This window comes from Strigops habroptila, chromosome 1 (assembly GCF_004027225.2).
Source record: "Strigops habroptila isolate Jane chromosome 1, bStrHab1.2.pri, whole genome shotgun sequence".
NCBI lineage: Eukaryota > Metazoa > Chordata > Aves > Psittaciformes > Psittacidae > Strigops > Strigops habroptila.
Window position 1 is genome coordinate 143,476,352 of NC_044277.2, and position 25,600 is coordinate 143,501,951.

General features: G+C 40.8%; 1 protein-coding gene across 2 annotated transcripts in view; it reads right to left on the reverse strand.

Annotated features, from left to right (window-relative positions):
* Positions 1–1,251, reverse strand: part of TMEM108 (transmembrane protein 108) — a 163,670-nt gene extending 162,419 nt beyond the window's left edge. Inside the window, exon 1 of one of the 2 annotated variants that reach the window (XM_030476340.1) lies at positions 943–1,054. The gene's annotated coding sequence lies outside the window, so the exon portion shown is untranslated. Of the gene's footprint in view, positions 1–942 lie in introns of both variants that reach the window. The other variant, XM_030476349.1, reaches the window with a different exon arrangement.
* Between the last annotated feature and the right edge of the window lie 24,349 nt (positions 1,252–25,600).

Genomic DNA, 25,600 nt, shown 5'->3' on the forward strand with positions numbered 1-25,600 from the left:
CTGTTAGATTATATATTTCATAGTTCTGCTGCATAAGCATAGCCACTTATCCATAGCATAGTTCAGTTCCCTTCCTATTTTTTTCCTGCAGAAGTCAGTTCAATCCTTAAATACGTATCCCTCGCTGGTTTATCTGTTACAACCCATCTAGTCAATCTAGGCTTTAAAATATTTTCCTGAAACAGTCATCTGGCCCCTCCTACTATTTGAGAGCAATAGATGAAGGCTCACAAACCGCCTAGAGAAAGGTACTGCCTATCACAGCACTACAACAGGCTGTGCTTCAAGACCTGCTTAAAAATAAAAGGGTGCTGCCTTCCATGCAGTGCTCCAGTCCAAATCCAACATGCAAGCCAGGGGCTCCCAGCTGGTTATGATACGGAGCAGTCTCATGCCTGGGGCTGTATGTTGCCAACACACATCTCAGCAAACATATGCTCACTGGTTGTTACAAGCACCTTGTAGTTCCTCCAGATAGGCAGATAGACAGACAGACAGATAGATATAGATAGATAGATAGATATTCTGCCTGTACAAAATGAAATACCCTGCCTTCTACAAGAGATGCGGTGCTTTTCATGCAATGGTAAGTATTAATGTCACCTTCCCTCGCAGCTCCCCCCCTATTCAAAAAGAGTGGAAATAATCCATAGGCGATTCCCCCTACGTGCCTACCCCTGAAACTGCTTATTCACCTCCAGCCGAGCCCACCGAGATGCAGGAGGACAGTCACAGCGCAACGCTTTGACACCACTGGCAGCGCGAACCCGCAGGCTCTTGCCACTTCAGCTCCCATCTCATAAAACAAGAACAAACCCGATAAGCAAACGCGCCCCAGAAGCGGAGCCCCATCCTCCCCCTCCCCAGTCGCCCACTCCAGGGCTGGTGCAGCCGATCCCAGCGCCGCAGCTCCCCAGGCAGGAGCCGGCGGCTGCCGCTCACCTCCGCCGCTCACCTCCGCTGCCGGCGGGCGGGCACCGGCGCCGCTCGCTGCTGCTGCTGCTTCTGCCACCGCTGCTGCTCCCCCGACGGCGCGGGCGGGGCTCCCGCCAGCCCGGCCTCCCCGGGAACGGGCCCCGCCGGCGGGGAGGCGGCGGCGCGGGGGGAGGTGGCGGCGGCGCCCCGCTCCCGGTCCTGCTCCCCGTCGGGCCACTGGGGAGCCGCTGGTGCGGCCGCGGGGGGGGTGAGGAACTGCGTTGTACAGCGCTGCGTTGGGTTATAGCAGTAGCTGCGCCGCAAGGGGAAGGCCGGTGTTTGGGAGTGGGGGTTGTAAAGGCTAAACGCACACAAAAGCTGTTGGCAGGAGCACGGCGTTCAAATGACATTACAGGTGGCTGCTGCAGCGGTTTGCTCCCTACCTTTTTCTACAAGCAGTGAGTGGGTTGGTGGGAATTCTAGTGGCGTTTGACCACTCCTACTTACACCTTTCAGGACAACTCTTACAGGTTTGAACCTGGCTGGAAGAGATCCCCAGGGGAAATTTGCCACCACTGAGTTAGGGTTTATCCTGCAGGCAGGGGAATGTTCCTAGGGGTGTTGGTACAGCTACTCCAAAAGAAATAGAGCCTTGGAAGTGCAGGTCCAGAAATAGTGCCAGCTCCCAACCCAGATCACTTCCAGTTCAGTGCCCTACCCTATGCACTACCGCTCACTGAAAATGTTACGCCTTTGTTCTGCTTCCCTCGTTAGCCATAGAAACATAGAAAGGTTTGGGTTGGAAGGGACCTTCAAAGCTCATCCAGTCCAACCCCATGCAATGAGCAGGGACATCTTCAACTAGAGCAGGTTGCCCAGAACCACATCCAGCCTGGCCTGGAATGTCTTCAGGGATGGTTCATCCACCACCTCTCTGGGCAACCTGTGCCAGTGTTTTACCACCCTCACCGTAAAGAATTTCTTGCTTATATCTAGTCTGAACCTACTAAAAAGCTTGTTCCCATCTTGCTTAGGTATTGCTTAAATACTGGAAGGCCATAACAAGGTCTCCCAGCTGCCTGATCACTCAGCATTCCATTCCAGAGCCTTTGCAATGTTCGCAGTCTTCCATCTGATTAAAGAAAGAGTTGCTGCTGGTAAAATGTAACCAATGTTGAAACTATGGATTCTTTGATGAGACTTTCATTTGTCAGTGCAAGAGCATCAGCCACTGCCTTGTTTTTATGGCTTTCCCTTCTCTTCCTCTTTTGCCCAATATTTCTTTTGAGTTGCTGCATAGTAATAACAAAATGAATGGCTGAGTCCATGTCACACACCAACAACTAACAACATCTGTAGTCAGTTATGTTTTTAAATCATAGTACAAATATGAAATAATTAGGCTAAATGTGCTAAGATGTAATAATGGAGTAACCCATTACTGGCTAGGAAGTGTAAGATTCCCAGCTTCCTATATATCCAAACAGGTATGAGGACAGCTTCTCAGATCAGCATCCTCTATTATGATGTCTGCCAGTTTGTGGATACTCCAGTTAATAATGCCCAGTACACTGATCACCAGCTTATAGGCTCTATGAGACAGTCAATAGCCCTTAGACCTATAGAGGAAGAGAGAGAATTAGTGCTCCAATGTTTAGCAACAGAGGGTTTGCATATGTAAAATAGATCTTTCCATCTACATTAAGTGCCCAGCTAAGGATTGTGAAAATCCTGGCTGTACATTCCCAGTTCAGCTTTGTGGTAAGCTGTGCTTTATAGCAACCAGTGGGCTCAAGTATGTCCTCCTCCCTGAGGAAGCTTTGCTTACTGCAAACCCTTTAAGAGTGCCTTTTTCCAGGTTTTCTGCAGTTACTGTACCTTTGCTAGCAGTGAAGTTGGTAGTAGCAGGAATATTACTGGAGGTGGATAACAGAGGGCTTCATATCCTAATCCAGCAGAGCAGACCAGGTGCAGAGGAGGTGCTAGAAATGGAATAACTGATCTTAGCTCAAGAAGAAGAGGTTTCTTTTAGCTAGAAATTAAACCTCAGTCCAGATTCAAAGAGAAAAGGAGCATCTGTTTGCCTAATCTTCCTCCTGCCCTATATGGAATAAGGTAACAGTCACAAGTTCAAAATCACCCGTATGCACCACACAGAAAGGATGTGTTTGGCAGAATGTCCATCCACTTTGATAACCTTTGAAAATAACTCTGTTCTCTAAAAGCTTTTTCTTCTGTAGTTGCTTAGTGCTATTCCGGAGGAAATCTCAGCTACTTAGGAAACATTATCCTAGGGTTCACACAGACCACATGTGAAAACCATGTTTCAGAGAAATCCCTTTATGTGTTTAGCATACCTGACGGTAACCACTTTAAGGCAGTTTAGTAGTTTGGTTTTAACTAGCCAGCAGTAGTTATTCACAGGTTAAAGATATTTCCAGAAGGAGGCTACAGTTCAGCCTCTTCAGAAATGTACAATTTAAAGAGAGGTTATGGCTTGTCTCTGGTCAAAAGCCAGTGAGCTTGGCTCCTTCGAGGCACTATCATTCATAAGTAATAATAACGAACAAATGAGAATGATTGGAATTTCTTCCTCACTGGAACAAAATTCATTTTGATGTTATAACTAGAGTTATAACACCTTTCCAAAATCCTCATGGGAGTTGTAAAAAGAGAAGACATTATTCATCCTTGTACCTAATGAAAAATGAAAAAGGGAGCTCCAAACCCAAATAAATGGCAGTTTTCAGTGCATAGAGAACACAGATTGAACTGGTTTAGATAAAAAGTAAAATTTGTCTTTCTAAAATGGATGGAAGTTGTTAAGTGGGATGAATTGTTTGTCCTTGAAGGACTCCTCAGCACTCAAGAGAACTGAAGCCTGATAGATCTCCATCAGCTTCAAAGAGTCTGAATGAGGTGCATAAGCAGCACTGATCCAGTGTGAATATGACATTCACGTAGGTGCCAGGGGAAGTTGGCTTTCTCTTCCTGAGCTTGCCGCCCAGTTAGCACATTTTTCTGAAAAGCCAGGTCATTTCTCAAGCTCCTCTTTTTCTCTCCTGTCTTTGGCAACTTGACTTCAAGCTCCCTGGGGTAGTCACAGCCTTAAAACCAGCACATAGACTCCAAAAAATTCCCAATTTCAGCTAGAACTAATAGGTACAATAAAACCAACCAACCAAATCTACAGAACTGCAGCCAGCAAACTAATTAATTCCAAATTTTGCAGTGTCCTTTTCAAAATGTGCCCCAGCACGGCTGCTCTCTTGAACAGTGATTCTATTGCCAACTCTGAGAGCTACAGCCATGAGGATCTGCAGATGAGTCCTCTATGGCTGCAACCATTCCTCCTCTCTGTAGACCAGTCGTATGGTGGGTAACAAACATCCAGCAGGAGCTTTTAAATATGCACTGGAAGGAAAAAGTATACAGAACTTATTACACAGTATTTTTCCACACCCTTCTAATTCTAGAAGGACTATAATTATTCCCTGTTGCATGAGCTGTACAGTAGTAATCCCTCTCCTCCTACATGCTTCATTTACAACTTGAGAGCTAACAGCCTATTAAGTTTTTAATAAATTATACTAAAATATTGTGTCACTGTTCCAAAAATAAAACCTGGAAATGAGACGTTAAGGATATGTATAAACCTATCCCTTAAACACATAGGGCTTTTTCCATAAACGTCTTGGCTTATAAACATCTGTGATCATAAATACTTCTCAGAAAAGCCCTGGCAGTGAATTTGTAGTATTAGAGTCACATTTTTAAAGGAGAAAGCTTTTTCCTTTTCACTATTAATCTCTTTGCCTTTCATCTCAAATTTAATTCATCTCCAGGTCTTTACAAAGTCATGAAATTATTCATGTGCTAAAAAGGATAAGGGAGCTTGAAAGAAGGAAAGACCTCACAAAGACTCAATAAAAATAACAGTAAAAATATGGGGAAGAATATAGAAAATATTGGACTTTCAGGACCACAACATTGGCCTGAGACATTTTAGAAAGTTTTCAAAATAATGCTTCTCATTTTGCATTCACAGGACTAATTTTGATGGGCAGTTCAGATGACAGCAGGCAGTGGAGTGATCTTTTACTGCTGTCTTCCGTATTTATGCTTATGCTTAACATTGGGTCTCTGAATCCACAGTTAAAATATTGAATTAGTCTGCTTTTCGGGCGTCTTGAGCATTCACCTGCTTCACTGGCAATCACAGAAGCTATAAATACCTAGCAGCTCTAAGAGTGAACACGGTTTACCTAAATCTCTATACATGATGGTCCTGGAAGTCTTACATTAAGCATACAAACTTCAAAACCCTTAAACTTCATATTTGGAGGTTTATATCCTTTTCTGTCTCTCACAGTCATCTTAGAGCACCACAGAATTTGTAAAGAAGAGAAAGGGAAGGACAGAAAAACCAAAAGATGATCAGAGATGAATGCCAAAGTCATTTATACACAGGACATGCTTGCATATTGGATGCCTTGAAGACAGCCTTCACAGATTTTGTTTTGATGCATATTAACCATGATGGGCTGTCAAAAAGGTAGTGTTAATAGGGGAAAGTTGTTCTTGTGCTGGTTGCATGAACATACCAGAAGTCTCTAAGCACTTAATCAAGAAAATAATATCTTAAAGATGGAAAAGAAGCAATGTACTAAAAATATAATAAAACAAAAAAATTCCCAAAGCTTTAAAAGTTCTCAGAGAGGGAAGAAAAAAACCTTCAGCCTTGTAGAAGAATTGAAAAGCCTTTGAGAGTACTGTTCTTCGGGTAAGACTGCAGCTGTTCAGGCTGCATGTGAAAGGAGTCAACTAGAATATAAAATGTTAATGATTGTCACAATTAGTTTAGTTCTGCTCTCTAAATACTGGATACCAGGCTTTGAAATAGGAATGTTTTCCTTATAAGTATGCTGAAGAGACTACTCCAAACCAGAGGCATTGAGGACATATACATACGTCACCTGCATCTTAATGAAGCACGTTTCTGAGGTTGGTCACTGGTAACTCAAAGTAAAATAGAGATATTTTGTTCAACACAGGCAAAGTAGTTTACATGGAGAAAAGCATTTCTTACAACATGTCAACAGAGAAATCTGGTTTAACGAAGCCCTCAGCTATAAAGAATTCCTACTGCTGTTTGAGCAATCACTACTGGCAGGTGCTGTCGTCTTGAAAGGTCTCCCCATCACACTGAAACAGTGGAGCCTTAAATATCCATTTCACCAGGTGTCTATCAGAGTCAGGAATAACAACAGTGGCACAGCAGGGAAGAAACTCAGGCACATTGGACAGCAAGTGACTGAGAAGATCTCCCCTCATGGCATGCCTAAACCTCTTCAACAAAACACACATCTTCACATGTGCTATAAACTCTAGGGTTTTGTTGCTGCTGCCTTTTCCTTCATATGAAGTGTTTCCCTAGTTTGCATAGTTGACAGAAATGTTCCATGACCACCTTTATGCTGGGGTTTCATATGTGCTTTCCAGTAGTCAAAGATGCCTGGTGATCATCTGGTAAATTGCTTTGCACTGGGAACTGCTTTGGAGCATCTTTGCACTTCACTTTGCACCCCACAACTGCTACTTAGGCATTTGCGTATCCTCCAGCCATCCTCCATAAACAATTTTTCTTCACGTAAGTTTGAGTGAGTGCTTTCATTAAAAAGATCTGCATACCTAAAACAATGGACTTTTTAAACAAGAAAGAGATTTGCTTTCTGCAAGAACCTACCAAATAGGCTCAAATAGGTGGAATTTAGCCTGGGAGCCAGATGTACACCTCGTGGAAACTTAGTGGTGTCAATTAGTCTCAGAAGTACCTTCTGCCCAGCTCTTGGAAACAGAGAAAAAAAAACCCCATGAGTGTAATGGCACAAATGAATGACTAAATAAAGCTAAAAGCAACTGCAGGAAAAGTTTTGATTAACTATGAAAAAAGTGTTAGATACAACAGTAGCAATATCTTCAATTCTTTTCCTATCTGTTGCTAAATGTTCTTAACTAAGTGCTTAATCCTGCACTTGGGTTTTAATAAACTGGTATTAGGGCTGTTGTTACTGTGTCAGCATCATGCTAAAAATCCAGGAGGCCTTTCCAGAGATCATCACCATCATCGCAAAAAGATAGAGCTTGCTATTTTCATAATATACAACAGATAAGATATAGAAACTTCCCTTATATTTAAACCTCCCTCCTGTCCAGAAACTAAACTCATGATTCATTATGATTGCAGGTTTCTTTATAATTGCTAATTACTTTTAATCTCCCTGGCAATAAATAGCTTTTTTAAACTTAATGATTTCACTCAGAAGGACTAACAGATTACCTGGGATTCTGCTTACCATCTGTCATGTAAAAATAGCTATACTAGAATTTTCCTTGCCTTTTCCTCCTAAATTACCCCTCTTTTCCTCTGGAGTTGTTCTGTCCACATTTAGAGTAGCACATAGCAGTTTTTGGTTGGATGCATTTACTTGTAAAAGAGCTTTTCAGAAGCAGAAATGAAACATCCAGTGAACATCCAGATTTTCAATTAGTTGCAAAGGGTTATATTAAGCTAAAAGTTGCCCTGAAAGGATAATGCAAATCTTATTCCTAAATGTAAAACTCCCTAGAAATACAATCAGGTTCCAAACTAAATTAATTCATTATTAGATTTCTCAAATTAAGCAAACTAAGCTCTGTTATTTGCCTTCTTCTGAAGTGTGCATTTCAGGAAGAGAAGGAAAAGAAAACTCCTGTACTTCCAATCTCAAAGGTTGGAACAGCTTTGTAATGAAAATTAATTGTCACATAACTTACAAGTCTGGGAAGCGAGATTTTAAATACAGGTGTCTGATAAAATTGTTTGCACTGTGCCATTGTGGCACTGCATTTCTTTTTTAATGAAAATATACGGCATCCTGGCCTGTATCAGCACCAGCATGGCAGCAGGGCCAGGGCAGTGACTGTCCCCCTGTGCTGGGCACTGGTGAGGCTGCACCTCGAATCCTGTGTTCAGTTCTGGGCCCCTCACTGCAAGAGAGACATTGAGGTGCTGGAGCGGGGCCAGAGAAGGGCAACGGAGCTGGTGCAGGGCCTGGAGCACAAGTGTCATGAGGAACGGCTGAGGGAGCTGGGGGTTTATTCTGGAGAAGAGAAGGCTCAGGGGGGACCTTATCGCTCTCTTACAGCTGCCTGACAGGAGGTTGCAGTGAGGGGGGGTCAGTCTCTGCTCCCAAGGAACAAGTGACAGGACAAGAGGAAACGGCCTCAAGCTGCACCAGGGGAGGTTTAGACTGGAGCTGAGGAACAATTCCTTCCCCAGAGGGTGCTCAGGCATTGGAACAGGCTGCCCAGGGCAGTGCTGGAGTCACCGTCCCTGCAAGTGCTCACACCCCGTGTAGACGAGGCCCTCAGTGCCATGGGTTAGTGGTGGCCTTGGCAGTGCTGGGCAATGGTTGGACTGGATGAGCTTGAAGGTCTTTTCCAACCTGGTTCATTCTATGATTCTGTGATTTGAAGCCTACTGGATCTTTTATTTATAGCTGGATGAAAGTATTTGAACAACTTAATTAACAAAACAGTATAACTGTTGTTTTTCAAGGGCTATAAATTCAGCCATATAAAAGTTAGCATTTTGTAGAGATTTTTAAGTGCATTTGGTCACAAAACAGACTGTAGGATTCTGATTCACTGATGCATTACTTGTCTGATGGTGTGATTCCTGGAAATCCCTCGGTCAAAGCAGCTTTCCAAAAGGTTTCCACAACAGCCTCCATGTCCTGACATCAACATTTTTTCCTCACTTTGTCAAGGAAAAGAAAAAGAAGGGCTTGGTTTTTTTTCCTATATATGATTTGTAATAGAAATGTGGAAGCATTTCAGCCAAGTATAAGATATGGCCAAGGTATCTTTTATTTATTAGTAAAAATAAATGTGGAGTGTGGACAAAACAAATGGAATATGGTGGTTTTTTTGGAAAGAAAAACAAGCAAAAGTCTGTATTGCACTGAAACCCCTGAACCCTGGCATGTGGCTTCTGTTATATTGATTTCTTTTGATTGCTTTTGTCCATGGAGTGTTAGATTTTTGTTTACTACATAGATAAGGGAAAGAAAAAAAGATTGTTTTCAGAGAGAGCTTTTCCTTTCCTTTAGTATCTTCCAGGGGAATAAAAACCCTCTTTGTTTTCCATCCATGTGCCATCCTCCTTCTGCCTACCATTTGCTGCTTTCATCTCTGCTTGTAAAAGGTGCTTGTAAAAGGCCCAACCTCCTAAACAAGTTCTGCCCATTCATTTCCTATGGGTTCAGGTGTTTGACTTTCTGGAAAGACCAGCCCATAGCTCTGCCATACAAAACCACCATCAAATCCTAGATTTGCTTCACCTCTATAATATCCAGCAGGTATTTATATATCTGCCAATGTGTGCGAATCAGCTATATTAATTAACTTTGCCATTAAGTGCCAGACACAGCTTTATGATCAGAGAGACAAGGCTCACAGAGTGCCATTCCCTGGTTTCATGCTGGGGACAGCACTGGGCTCAGGTGATGCACTGTCAGGCCACTCCTTGAGGACTCAGAACAACCCTCCCACTGTCAACCAGATGCAGCCACGGGGTGACAGGTTTGCAGATGCCTCTAAGCAGGTCTTTAGCTGATTGGCAAGCTCCCATCACCTCTGAAGACACAGAAAGCAAACACAACCATCCACCTTGTCTTGACTTTAAAGCAATTAAATTACTCCATGCATGTAGCACAATTGCTGATATTTGCAAGAGTTGTGTAGGGATTTTCCTGGAAAGGATGGATCAACAAATGTTTTGGCTTCTTATTTACATCCAGTAAAAAAAAGGCAGTCCTACATGTGGGTGATTTTGTTTATAATGTGTCTCACTTCAAGGTATTGGATTGGATATTGGTCACACTCTGAAATGAACAGAATCCAATGCATTGGGATGGCAACAGGCCAATCCTTGGAAAGCAAATAGATGTGCCCAGGCTGTGAAATTTGGAGTAATGATTCAGCCAGTCTTGTGGCTGCAGTGTGAGGAGTCAGGCTGGTAGACGCTCCTGGATAGGAGCAGGGATCCTTTCTCTCGAAACAACCAACCTGAGCAGGACTTGGGAATTCCTCACTAGGGATGTTGTGCCATGCCTTGAATTCACAGAACAGACAACAAATGATGTGTGTGTGTATGTGCACACATGCAGCAGTAAATAAAAGCTGTGACTGGCAGCTCAATTCCAACATAGCATCTGTGTCCTCTTTCACCAGTGTGTCTGATCAACTATTTTTTCGGCATTAGCGGCAAGCTTCTCTGCTCAAAAGCAAGGGATTTTTCTTGGACCATGTTCACAGTACTCCTGTCTGCCCTGTAGCCTCCTTGCTGCACATGGAAAATGGAGGTTTTCAATCTATTCATCTGGTTCCATTTTGAATGCTAAATTCAACCTTGTTATTAACCAGCCTCTAGCGATTCACAGTCCTAAAACACATCAATCCAGATGATCCTAATGGTTTTACAGGCCCATGGTCATATTCTGAGGCTTGGAAGTTAATCATTTTGCTGGAAAAAGGACTTCACAAATGTTAAAGCATTTGGTTTAGAATTGCAGACACAAAGAATACAAAGTCCCTACATACCCCTGGTTTTCTTGAAGACAAAATGGAAATTGTTGCTTCATTCTCTTCTCTTCCTATGTAAATGTCTGTGGTTTCATGAGGTTTATATTATTAAAAATTACACTCCAAGGCAAAAGTTATAGAACCAACTGAAAGTGGCTCATTTTCTAGTCAATGAGTTTCTAGTTGAACAGTGAAGTTAAGATAGAGGACTAAGAAAGCAATATTCTAGTATTGACAAAGTGGGAAGAAGTACGAGTACTTATAAAGCCTCAGTCCCTCAGGACTGCACAATTATGTCCGAGTTTTTAAATATGCTGAGCTTCAACTTAAGTCACATGTATGTAATTGTAACAGATTTACACAGGTAACAGTTTACTGAATTTTGCACTTGTGTGAGTAGTATCATTTATTTTTCCTAAGCTGCCATTCAAAATAAAATAATTAAGGAAAAAGTAAATGCAAGGCTGTGGCTGTATTCAGACACAAAGAATGTGGCTGTGTTAGTGCTGTTCTTTTTTCAATTTGCTTTGTCTTAAAGGAGGACCATGAGTAGTTTTTCCCACTGCAGTTACTGCTGGAGGGATTGGAGGAAAGAATGAACGAACAGAAACCAAAGGAAATTTGTAAAACACCAACTAATATAATGTGTCTGAGGCATTTTAGCACTCATGTGACACGTGCTTGTATTCCAAAGCTTAGATTTCCCCTTCTCTCTCTGAATTTATTTTAGGAGACACTGACCACATTTCAGCTTTGACGTAACCATTTGCAATCCCTACAACTGCCAGCTTTAACCATTTAGTACCTCTGTACCACACAGCTAATCTTTGGAGTTCATTTTCCATTACTTCTTCAGTAAGACATCTCTAACCCCCTTCTTCCTCTACCCTTTCAACCTCCAATGGGTCTCTTCAGCCTCATCACAGACTAAAATCAAACTTTAGCCAACTAATAATCAACTTCTTCCAACCACTGATTTTATTTATGCGATGCCTTTTGATTCATAATGCCATTCAGTGTGGCACCTGCCTCATCTCAGCCCTATTCATCCTTCACTGATGGCTTGCTAGGCACTTGTTTGTTTATTCATCTCCTCCAAGAAATGCTTTACCTAGTGGAGAGTTGCCATTCTCCTTTATTAAAGGAGTGAAGGAGCCTGTTTCTCTTTGTCAGCTGCATGCATACATATGCACATACATACGCATACATATGTTTCCATTACTCACAACACGTTTTTCCAATCATGAAAGCTTCTCTGCGCCAGTGTCAGGAAAAATCTGTGTTCTCACATTAACCATATTAAAGTCAGCTCTGACTCCATCACTAGTAACACAAACGAGAACTGATTCTTCTGTTTCCTCCTGATTTTTATTTCCTGTCTCTCCTAGCCAAGTCAAGAAAGAGCATATGGGGAACAAAACACACCCAGGCAAAAGAAAATTCAGCCTGAAGAGACAAGCTTGGTCAAATGTCTTTCTGAAGACCACCAGAAATTATAAAGAACAAATGAATTCAGAAGGAAAGACTCGGTCATGCTTTACAGAACGCTGACCTACCAGTATTTTTCTACTGCTGTTGCTGCTACTGGCTCTCTCATCCCTTTGCACTCTTTACATGCTAGATGTTCACAGAATATACTTACGGAAGTGTAGTTTTCTAGCTCCTGAAAAGCATTTTTGCCCTGTTACTTAAGGTAAATTCCAGAATAAATTCCCCTGGATCTACCAGTAAAATGTATGCTGAAGTTCAGACCTGAGCTTCAGATCACTATAGAAAAGGCTTGAAGCACAGCTGTATGAACTCTACAGTTGGGAAGGTTAAAAATCACATTTGTTTTTAAGGCTTGATTTAATTTTGGTTAAATAATCAAAATCTTTCCTTCTTCTGCATGGATCCATTATTGAAGAGGGAGAATATAAGAGGAAAAAAGACAGCCTCTTGCTGTATTGTAAGCAAGTTTGCTTCTGCTCTGCGTGGTTGCCCTAAGATGTCTCAGTACAGCACAGGCTAGAAAGACCATGTTGTAAATAATAGGGGTACCCCTCCAACCCCTCTAACCTTTTAGGCAGCATGCTCAGCATCTGCATTGGCATCACAAGACCTTTTCAATGGTGTTGTCCAGATGACAGCAATATAGGCCTTGCTGCTGACTCCAAGGATCAGGAACTGTATTTCAGACATGTCAGAATTTTGCTTTCTAAGCAACAATTTTTCTCTCAGCTTCAAAAGTGGTTTTAATTTCTCTACAACTGTTGCTTTCTTCCTATCTTGTTCAGTAGAATGACTAAAAATAATTACCTGGTTTTAAATAACTAATGCCCCTGAATACAAGGGGAAATGAAATGAAAACTGAGAGTTCTTTTGCATTAGATCAAAACCTGTTAGGGACAGTTTCTTTTGGAGTATAATTGTAATTGGCGAACTTTGTGACTTAAGGGCAGGGAAGACTTAAGAAATAAAAGGAATATAAATCAGGGAGAGAAACAGCCCTCTTTAAAGTTCACATCCCATTTTGAAATTATATCTGTTTCCATGACACAAACAGCCTCAGATAATAACTTTGTAGCAGACATACAAATAGTTAGGTTTTCTGTCCATAATGTGAAAAAAACTAAAGAGAACTGAGCAATGAAGGTCTAAGGAAATGCTAAAAATAGCATGGAGCTACACCAGTCAGTCATGGGACCAGCAACAGTGATAAGAGTTGTTCAGAAAGAGCTAGAAATAATTCCTTCAGAAGATGCAAATGTAAGGTATCAGACTTCTTTGCCTGGAAGGACATTATGCCCTTGAAAAACCCCTGTGTGTTTGGTACTGGCTTTCAAGCAGACAGCTTCCTTCTTGCATTTAGCTTAAAATCCTTGTGTATAGGCAACTTTCATGAAAAAAGAAGCTACCTAAGAAAGCACACCTAGAGTATGCCCTAGCAAGCAATACATACCCATTTTCATCAGACACCCTGATTACAGAAGCAAATCATAGAATCACAGACTGGTTTGGGTTGGAAAAGACCTTAAGATCATCCAGTTCCAACCTCCTGCCATGGGCAGGGACACCTCACACTAGACCATGTCGCCCAAGACTCTGTCCAACCTGGCCTTGAACACTGCCAGGGATGGGGCATTTACCACTTTTCTGGGCACCCTGTGCCAGCGCCTCAGCACCCTCGCAGGGAACAACTTCCGCCTTAGATCCAACCTGAACTTCCCCTGTTTCAGTTTGAAGCCATCACTCCTTGTCCTCTTGCTGCAGTCCCTGATGAAGAGCACTTGAATACATAAACACAGGTCATACCAAGTTTCTTGGTCTTACCACCACTCTTTTTAGCAACTGGAATGATTCAAGGGGATGACCTGGGAGCGATTTACTGTTCAACAAGGTATGGTTTCCGCTAGAAGGATTCTCTTTCTTCCTATGTAAAAAGCTGCCCAAGGTCACTAAAATACAAATGAGTACACTCGTATTTTCCTGCACGTTACTCCTGTTTGAATGGAGAATGCTAGGGAAGACACAACTGAAAAACAGACCTACGTTTGTTCAAAACCTGGACGGATTTACAAACGTTGATATGAACAAGGGTTTATTATAAAGGCTGTAGTACAGCAAGAGGACACAGGGGAGTCTGGAGGCTCAGAGTTTCAGTGTGAGGTTCTGCCTAGTTGAATGTGCAGTTTATGCCGCTGGAAATAACAGCAACGTGCTGATACAGTGATGCAGTCTTTATGCATTCCTTTAACAGAAAAATACAAGCTCTACTAGCCAGAAGCAGTTCAATTCCGTCTCTCATTTTAACTTTGTCAGCTGCTACATCCTGGTTGTTAAAACACAGTCCTGCCCTTCCAGTCTGCCTTGTTTATGTTGCTTTAAAAACTGTCCCTCAGAAATCATCTGCCAGGATTTAAATATTGCTATTACTTGCATGGCTCTGAGAACGCTGCCTAGTTGTCATAACTTTGAAAGGCCTGGGGCAAAATATTAGTAGTTATCTCACAAGAAGAATGGATTTTTTTTTTTTTGAAAGATAAATTCAAGGAGTTTTGTATTCAAAAGGAAGATAGTTATATGAGTCATTGCTTGTGTTAATAATTCTCAATTACTTACCACACACAGAGTGCTATTATCAATTTGCTACCTATCCAGCATGAAAGTAGTAGTAGTGGCTTTCATTGCATAGAATTATGTAGTCCTACTTTGAACTTACATAAACCTTTAAAATCAGAGAGGAACTGTGATGACCTCCAATTGAACAAAACATTTCAGATAGAAAGAGGTTGCTATAGCTCATATCTCTGATTTTTATCCACTTTGCTAAAAAGAAAGGTCACGATTCTGACACATTTATTCCCACTGCAAGGACCTGACTGCATGCATTGCTCTACTGTAGAAGGGAAAGGCATGGTCCTGATTGAAGGCCAGATGCTGCAATGAACATCTGATTACAGGAGAATTTCCACTAAGTCTGCAGGATCGTGGTCGTAAATAGGTTGTGCTCAGAGCTAAGTCAAGCACGTAGATTTTGCCCCATCAGGCATAAAAAGAATTCTAGGATCATTCTACGTTCTCCATCTTTTTTTGGATCACTCACTTGTCAGTCCAATACAGGCAGCAAGCAATTCACTGCACTTTTTCTTCTGCTCTTATTCCTGCCAGTCCTAATAAAAGAGGGCTATGTTTAACTGTTTCTTTGGATCATTACTGAAACACATTTATTCACTGCTGTCTCAGGGTTGATAAACAGGTGTATTCTTAAATCTTCATTTAGTTTTCAGTGAATCACTTGGGTGTTTCTGAGTTCAGTCTCTCACATCCACTCCTTCATGTCATTCAGATTTCCTCTGTGCTGACGGGATTGCAGTGCCAGATTAATTACTGCGTATGATTTTGCTTTGCTTGCAAGTCATGAGTTGGGGAAACTATGGTGCATAAAGAATGTGGTGTTATAGTTCTGTAGGACTATACCTACAGATACCACACATCTTTTTATTAGATCAAATGATACACTTAGGAAAAAGGGACACATTTCCAGGCACAAACATGTGAAGCCTCATTGTTTGTCCCAACTGTATTAGCTGGTTTAAGGCATTCTCCAAAAGCTTTGTCTCTCTGTCATACACACACACAAATACGACACAGCGTACTTCTTCATGCCTTGCACATGCATTTCAAATAATGAGGATTTATTGGCAAGGCATTTCCATTTTTTATCTAGGAAATTAGGGGATAGTAAGAAAAATGCTCAAGAGGTAACACTGGATTTCCCTGAAACTGAACAATAGAGGTAGTTACAAAGATTGTTATAGAGTAAGTATTGGTGCACACAACTGGCTGCACATTTCTTTGTGAGATGACTGTCATCAAGGTCCAAAGCTACAGACCTCTGGGCTTCATAAATTGGGATCATGACAGGTTTTGAGCTGCTCTGTGCTGATTTACATTCTCTCAGGTTATTCTCTTGTTGAGATGTTTACTGCATGAATTTATTGGTATGGAGTGTGACAGCTGTGGAGAAATCAATGGGAAATGCTGGAAATGTTGAGAAACTAGTCTGGGAAAAGAGAAGGCTTGTGAAGTGAGGACAAAATCCAAGGTTCTTTCTGAAGAAGAAAACTGAATGGCTGGAGAAACCAAGCCAGAAACCAAGCCAAAAACCAAGCACTTGATAAAGTATTAGAGATAACTAGGGAGGCAGGAGGTGGACATCTAATTTAGTTAGACATACATGGCCTGTTTCACAACCTCTTGCTCTACAAGTGCTGTACTCATAGCTAGAAAAAGACAATAGGAAGACTGGTAGGAAGTCTGGTGGGAAAACAGTCTGGTTACTGTACTCAGAATGATTTTCACAGTTTTAAGGAGAGGATCCAGAGGTATCTGAGCTTTGTTCTGCAGAAAAACAACAAGGCCAACATCTGAATAATGCCTAATGCAAAAAAAAAAAAACCAAACCCAGAGAGGCATAGAGATCTGCAAAGGCAAAATTAACTGCAGCTTACCACATCTGAATGAACCAAATACTGAAGGACCCTCTGGATGCTGCATTGTACCATCAAGGGATCAGATGATTAAAGTCATTTTTTTACTAACTTTCAACTAAAAAACACTCTATTTCTGAGTCTGACTATATAAAATTCAAGAAATTTGGCTACTATGTCCTTACCCTCACAGTCATCAGAGAAGTTGTCACCACTGAAGGTCCACTGCTTTTGATAACATGTTTTCTTGGTGAAAGCAAGAAATTCTTGTCCAGGTAAGTGACAAGCCAGTGAAGACTTTATTTTATTTGTCAGTCTGAGACAGAGTGTGTCCTATGTCAATCTTACATTTACCATGCAGAGGTCTTACTAAAGGAAGAAGGTACTTAGTATGCAAAACACTACGGTGAGTTGTTGGACCACTGAACTCGTGGTTGCAAAGTAGGTCCCAGGTTGATGGTATTACAGAACAAAGAGACTCATGATGCTAATGGAAAAAAACTCAGCAACAAACAAACAACTTGGCTGGTATGATCATAGGAATAGGACAAATTCCCAACTGGAAAAAGTAGCTCAAAGATAACAGTTCCTCTGGGCCCTAGGGAAACCAGCCTGGCTCAACTGCTGCCCCTGCCAAAAGGAAATGGCTCATCTGAGAAAACTAATGCTTTTTGTAATCAAGGTTGACATTGGCGGGGCTTATACCATCCCACAACAATGCAGTGGACATAACCAAGATCAGAAGGATTTGTAAAGCATGATTTACATGGTAGGACAATAGAAAATGCTATTTACTGCTCACCTTTCTACCCCCATTATCATTAGAGTAACACATGATATTTTCTTTGACGTCAAGAGGGGGAAGAAAGGCTCAGACAGATTTCATCAAATTGTAAACCCCGTGCCTATGTTCCATGCACAGCAATGTTGCTTTCAGAACACTCTTGCAAGGCTCTGAGCACACCCTGAAAAGTGTGCTCCTTCCCTGAACATACTCAGAATCTGCCTTCCTCCTTTCGCCTCAGACTCTACTACATCATTTTCCATTACTAAGTTTGTCTGCTAACTCTATTCATTGGCCACCTTTGCAAAGTTATTGTTTCCACACAGCCTCCTCCTTTCTGCTTATTTCTAATACACAAATGACAAGAAGTTTCTATATTCTGGTGTGTTTATTGGTGTGATCATGCTTTGTTGCTTCTATTCTGACTATAAGGAACACAACAGCTGCTTATTGCAGGTAAAGAATGATGGAATTGTTCCTAAATGCTGTCTACCGGCACACAGCAATCAGTTTGGGGGGAGACTACTGGTCCTTCAATCTCTACCCTTCTCTTCTGTGGCACATCTAAGGCTATGGCTTTGGTTTTCGCAAGCTCAAGGGGATCAGGCCAGCACCATGCTGGACTGTAGAAGTTCCACCTCAAAGCCACAGGACCTGCCACGTTACTGTGCCAAATCAGCACCTACAGAGTTCCTCAGCACCATGACAAAGGGCATGATTATTATCCAGACGATGAAACAAAACTGATTCTTTTGGCCTTCGCAGATCACTGAAAATCCCAATGGTTTTGATGAGATTGCTTCCAGTGTCATGGAAGCCACAGAAAGGGATCTGTGCCCAATCTGCACAACCATTTTGTCATGAAGATAATGGCTTTTCATTGATACACCAGAAATGCTGAGTGCTACATGGCCAAAAAAGTTCAGGAATCCCTTTCCCAGAACCAGTCCAACTTGGATAATCACATTCTAGGAACTTAAACAAATTTAAAACAGTTATTTGGGTTTTTTTTTTCCACTTCGTCCTCTAAGCCTCCATCTTCTTGCTACTTCCTATTAAATAAAAGGCTTCATATTTACATACATTATACACACATGCTACTATGTGTGTTTACCTGTTTGATGTGCTTTGAGGTGAAAGGCAGTACATTAATGTGAGATTGCTATCTTCAATAAGAAATCAAACGTAAGAAAGATCAAAAAGTAGTAATTTTCTATTAAACCACAACGAGAGGTCTCTATCTTCATGTTTTGTCTACCAAGTCATTTATAGCCTGTACTTATTACTGCCCTTTGTATGGTACAACTAGGTTGCATGTTGTAGATAATTAAGAGTGATTATTCAGTATTGGTCAGACCTTAAGGTCCTAATTAATTCCAAGTGCACGTGAAATTATTAAAGTTGGTCACAGCTACAAATAGAGTAAAACCAGACTGTTTTCTCAGCACCTGGCCTACTGTTTTATTTCACAGTTCTATTGTCATATGTATCTTCACTGCTTTATCCAACATACAGCATTTCCACTGGCTTTGCATGAGAATGAGACTAACAGAGATGTGTCATCACTTGAAGTAGCTTTTACGAGGCCCAGCTGAGAGGTAACACAAACCAGCACTGCCTTTTGGTACCACACACTTGCTCCTTTTCCCAACAGACCTGATTATGAAGTATTGCTTAAATTCCTGCTTGCTCACAGTGATTTCCAGAGAAGGTTGCATAAGTAAGGGTGAAAAATGAGAACTGACTTCAGGTTCTGATCCAGCTTCAGCAACCACCAATATTTAAGGAGTAAACTGAGAGATATCATCGATGGTAAAATGTACTGAAGTGAGACTACACAATTTCCCATGCTTTAAATTCAATATCCAAGTAGCAATAGAGAAGGTTATCCCTACATTAAATATCAAGTTTCAGTTTGCAATGCAGATTTATTGAAAATTCTGATGGGGAGCAAAGTATGAAACAATGGAAAGCAGCTAGTGGGAACTGCTTTGTTTCTGGGAATCTAACAAGAGGGTACGCAATACCTACATGTCTGAACTGAAAGTTGAGAGAGATAAAGGGAGTTTGATCTGAATCAAAATATCAGATCCAAACTCTGAAGCTAAATTTGCTATTTTCTCTCCATTTCCACACTTGCTTTTTATTTCCAGAGTATGCTGTTCCAGGACTCATGATTCCAGTGTCATCATCTTTCTTTGACTCATAACGAGAGTCGGGTGTGAAACCCAACTCAGATTTTTCAGCTCAGCCCAAATCACAGTGCATGGCTGGTATAAAATGTCATTTAATTTACCTTTCTATTTTAACTATCTAAACAGATTTAGTCCCACTTGCATTATAAGTAAAGTAAGATAGACGAGTAAACAAAATCTCAGGATTTTATTACAGAGTAATACTTTGAAAAATAATTTTGCCATCTGCAGGCAAGCAGAGAAAAAAACAAATTCATTTTTACTGCTTTTTCAGTAGATGACAAGTGTTTCATGTACTGTCTATAAGCTGCCAACCTTCCTCTAGTCTACGTACTAAATGAAATTTGATCACCTGAAAGCTCAAAAATATCTCCTAGGACAGAAATAATAGCTGTAAACCAGATGTCCTTCAGATGAAGTGATGCCAAACTACATTCCTCTCATCCCATGGTCATGCAGACACTAATAAAAAATGCAATGACCTCCACTACTGTACCCAGTAAAAATTCTAAGATCTGGACAGTCAGCAGTTAGTTCTGAGCAATCCAAGTGCTGTTTTTAGAAGATGATTATGTATAATTTATTCCTCATTCCTTGTTGTATCATTGTGCAGACATCACTGGCATTTTACTGACGGTACAAGTTTATTCTGGCTCTCCTCTAAGGATTAATTTAAGTTATGGAGGAAGGAGCAGAATCTGTACTGAACAATAATAATCTATCAATACAATGGGTGGAAAATGTGACTCTAACCATATTGGGTTTGTATCTTTATTAAAGGAGATTGATAGAGAAGGAGAAAAAGGTCTTAGAGTATTGCACTTGGAGAAGAAAGAACATAACTGACAATGTGATAAGAAGCAGTAGGAACAGGGGAAGGATTATTTACTCTGGAGTGATGAAGCCATGAGGATCATCCCATACTGAACCACTCCAACATCTCTCCTGTCCTGCATACTGCATGTGCCATATTTTTACATGTTCATTGCATTGTTTAGAAACCTTTTTGGGGAGTAAACCATATAAACCATATCTAGGTGCAGCAATAACTACAAGGACAACACTCAGGTGTTGTTCTCCAATAAGCTGCAGTGGTTTTCACGCTTAATTAAAATCTATGGTCTCTAAAAAGGAAGGACTTTAGTCAATGCTTTTGTACAGCTGGTCAGGAAACCAGAATGCATGAAAAGTTCTGAGATTTCAGTCTTTGGATGCTCTCGTTAAAAAGAACTGTCGATATTTTCTTGGGAAGAATGAGACAGGCTGAAGAGATTATTTAAGTCAAGGCAAACAAGACCTTACATGTGAGAGGCACAGTTCCACTGTCCTGCCCTTCTTGAAGAGCAACTTGAGTCTCCCATATTCTAACCAAGAGAGAAATCTAACCATCCATCACAAGGGTTTGTTACTGTGGTGCCAAGAGCAGTGACGTTCTTACACAAAGCATAGTAACTGCATCTGGAAAGTCTGAGAGACTCCCTGCCTGGAAAAGCCAACCATGTAGTGTAAGGCACTCACAGGATTTGTCAGCACTTGCTTGAGTCCTTGTTCCATATTCAAGATCCTGACTATTTAACCAGAACTAATCTTATTCCAAACGAGTGCCTTGGTTAGCGGGTATTAGCTGCTGCGGGATCTTTCTTCTCCTCATGTGCCCCTGTTGAAGAAGTCCATATCCTGAATCTAAAAAAACCTCCAAATATTTTTCCATCAAAATTGGCACATTTCAAATTTACTGTTTCTTTCCCAAAAAGTCAATTCTTTTAAACAACAACCCCCCACAACTAAAAACGGCTTGACTAACTTCAGTGATGTATACACTACAAGGAGGTGAGGAATTCTTTCAGCCCCTCTTTTTAGCCTGGTAAATTTGATAGAGATTTAGTTTTTAGACAGCTGTGATATTTTTAAGGAGAGAAAAATCATGCCCTGCTACTTTGGAATCCTGTTCAGCTTCAACCAAATGTACCTTTTCCCTAGCAGGAAGAACAGATAGTTCAATATTTGGAGTGATACTTGTGCCATAATGATCTTTTCCTTAAGAAGGATTTTGAAAGAGTAGCACAAATGTAAAGGAGATACATTAAGGAGGAATAGTAGGATTGGCACCCTAAGGCCAGCAGCAAATGTGTTTCTCACCTGGCGCCTAAAATTTGCTGTGCAGATTGGACAGGTAATCCTTGATATTTCAGAGGTACTGGTGTACCACTCGCAAACACCACCCTCACTTTAAGAGGCTGCTTGCACATCTCTAAGAGGTATCAGAGGATTCCTGTTTGTCAGAAACATACATCTTAAAAAGCATGAATGACACTATGGCAGAAATTAGAAAGGGAAGAGATCTATGAGCTTCTGCAATATATTATCCTCCTGAGGATTCATTTCTTTATTCCAAATTATCTGAAATGTTCAGATGTGTTCTAATTTTAGCACTGTGAGAAATAACTTTTAAAGGAATATTTGAAGAAATTGACTGGCTTTTACAAAAGTGAGCTAAATGGGAAGTGGTTTTCCTTAGAGAACAAGAGTCTAAAACATCACCAGTCTGTTCCTGTGTTTGGAAATCATTTACCTACCACCTGGGAACATTACCAAGTGACGTATGGTATTGTCTTTGTCTGCCTTCTGGCAACTAGTGGAGGGTATCTACATGAGAAGAAAGTTTAGCCTAAGTAGCACTAAAGAACTACTAGAAAGAAGAGAGCCATGGTTTTTTCCAAGTGGAAATTGTACTCTTAAATAATTCTTAAAGTATTGAAGGAATAATCAGAGGCCAGGAGGGACTGAGCTTGCCACGCTACTATTTTTAAAGGTAGGGACTTAAATAAGAGGCAAAAGAGAAGAACAATTTAACACAATAAATAATTCAGCCATGGAACTCATGGCCACAGGAGAACACATTTATGAAGGGATTCAAAAGATTACTAGCTAAATTCATGTAAGAAAAATCCTTCGATGGCTATCAAATATTACTATAGATGCAAACTCCAACCCAAGAGGTGCCCCTGATGTGTTAAACAGACAGAAATTTGATGTACTAATAGAAGTGTCACTATATGCTTGTCACTTTTTAATACTCTCTCTAAAACACCCACTATTAGACATTGCCAAAGATCCTGGGAGAGGTCGCCTTCTTGTCTGACCTGCTGTAGCTGTTCTATGTAAGAAATGTCATTTACAAACTCACCCGTCATGATGTAAGCTGTGAGTCTAAAAGAATACCAAGCCATGTACCTTTATTTATGCATTTAGTCATGTACTTTTATTTATGTGTCTGAATACAGGTGTAAATGTCAGATTATAGGCATTCACTTCCAAAACTTTTACCTAAAGGACTTTTTAAGCACAAAACGTAAACCAGTTGTGTAAAAAATGGGTATATGACACCTTATATATGATAGTTATGACATAATTTTGTACAGGCTCCAAATGTCATTTCAAGGCCTTTTAACATCCTGCAGTCTGCCTTTTATGTTTATCAGCCTACATCTGCTCTGGTTGCACTAAAGGAAACTTCAAAGGAGAAAGACATTTCCAATCTACAGTGAAATTTATTTGCTAAGCAGTAAATATAAGTGAGAGTTCAACTAATATCCTCTGTGTCATCATCTGCAAATCTGATAGTCACACATAACCTTATTTTTGTTATTAAACTGACAGAACTAGTTCAGTAACTTGTGTATACCTGGAGAAGGAATGATACTGACAACATAGGTTTGAAGTCCAAGTGCATATCAAAGGTTGCAGTTGGTAACTTTGCAGCCAGTCTAAAATTATGCATATGGATTAAGAATTTACTAACATTTCAAATGCAAATGGTTTATCGATCCTGAAACACTGGATACAAGATGAATCTGGTGATTATGTTTCTGTAACTTAAGTGATTTTATTGGTGAACAGCCACAAACCATGGGGCAAAATACCCCATGCAGAATGCAGCTGAACAAACCTTTCTGATGGGAAAGCAACTGAACCTCATCTTCTCTTCTGTATGGCAACCCAATATGTCTTTAGAGATCAGAAGTCTACAAAGGATGCAGAACGAGCTCAGTCCTAAACAATCTGCATGATTTGTTTTTTACCCGTCCTTGGACTCTCAGCTCTTAGAAAGACTAATGAAATCACCATTCTTTTATATTTTAGGGGAAATTTATACACGGTTTGCCTAAAAAACCTTCTTAGTAGTTATTTTTCATTGCCGCTTCACAGCAACACAAAGATAGCAGCTGAAAAGGTAACTCCCTCCTTGATACGTAATTCCTCATCTCATAAAATGCTAGTTAGTAGCATAGTATATCTCAGCCATCTAACCCTTACACACTACTTCCCACAACAGCTCTAACTGAGCTGGTAGCTCCACATGCTGTAGTCCCTGGTGGGGACTTTTCATTCTCATTCTCATTCATGAGAAAATATGCCCTACTGTGTGGGTGAGGAACCTACCAACTTATCTCGATGGGACATTGTGCTGCGCATACGGAATTTGTAGTTCTTGAACAAGGACCCAATTTTCTCCTGCTTGATCTCACTATCCCTCAGTACAGATCTAGCCTCAGCCTGCTCTTTCATGACCATACAACATGGTTGAACTGGGATTTAGATCGAGAGCTGATATAGATAACATTACCAGCCTCAATGAGGAAAGAGATAGAGTCAATCAGCTAATGAATTCCTCCATAATGGAAGTAGTGCATAGGGAAAAGTATGCAATGGAGTAGAACCTGATAATAACAAACTCCTACAGGCAACATCTTGTAAAAAAGAATGAAATGGCTCCAGGCTACACTCCTGAGTGTAGCTTCCCTGAGGAAAGTAAAATGGGAAAACACTGAGTTAAAAAGCTACCAGATCAAAACATGGGGGAGAAGGAGGGAAAACAAGAAAGCCAGCATGACTAATGAAAATTAAAACTGGAGGCATAGTTGTGAGTAAGCTACATTTAGAAAACTGGACTTTCTGTTTGAGTTTACATCAGCATCCCCAGAGAGCACTTTGAGATATGCAAGAAACTCTTTTCTTCTACATTTAACATGTGTATCCAGTCCTTTCGCCTGTGTTTTTAACCTTGATTTTCTGTGCAGACAATGATCTCTAACACAGAAGTGAGAAGACTCCAGGGTAGTAGTTCAATGGAAATACTAGCTTATTTTTCCAGGGTCAACAGCCTCCAACACATTCAAAAAGTTTTCTTTCTGGATTGTAACTATGGACCATTTCATACAGAATGGTTGCAGAGTGATGGCAACAAGGAAAGCAGCCTGGAGCACAGTTAAGGGAAGTTGTCCTTACTTCTTTGCAAAAGGATTAATCTTCCTACCATCACTCAGGCAACAAGGTTTTAAAAGTGACACTGGATGAAGGAGGGAACCAAAACCACCATGGAGTGGGGAAAGAATGTCTCTTCTTGTTAAATAAAACTCCTTCAAATATGCCAATGGCAGACACTACTTTATTGTCACATTTTATTTTCTCCTTCATATCAAAGCACCAGGTTTGCAATGGGAGCTGCACAAGCAGCAGATTTTATTGTGGCCTAATATTTAGATGCTGGCAATGGAAAAGCAGGTGTTGCCACTGCACACAGTGAACAACAAATCCATCAACTGCCTCTTACTTTATTAGAGTCTTAGTAGAGGGCCTATAGCTGTCAGCAGGTCTCACACCAGGGAAATGTCATTGATTTCAATTAAATTATTCCTTTACATTGGTGCAATTGAAAGGAGGCTTAGGGCTAATGGTTTCCTTCTTCCATCTTGATAGTATACCCAAGTTTTACTTTCATCTCTTGTAAAATAATGGAGAGTAAATGCACTCACATGTAAGATCAAAAGAGGGAAGTAATCGGAGGGGGTGCAGGACATAAAACCATTTTTATGTCTGTAGAATCTGATGTGTTAAGTTGGGAGAGCAGTAAGATTGATTTCTCTGTGTCATATCATCCAAACCCAGCATCTCTCTCTCCAAATTTGCAATTTAATGTTAAGAAAGATTATTTACTTTCCACTCATCCTCATAAATAATGGACAAGGTCTAATTTCTGGTTCAGATTGCTGATGTTAAGATTAACAGCAGTTTACTTGCTTTGGTACGTGGATGGGGAATAGCAA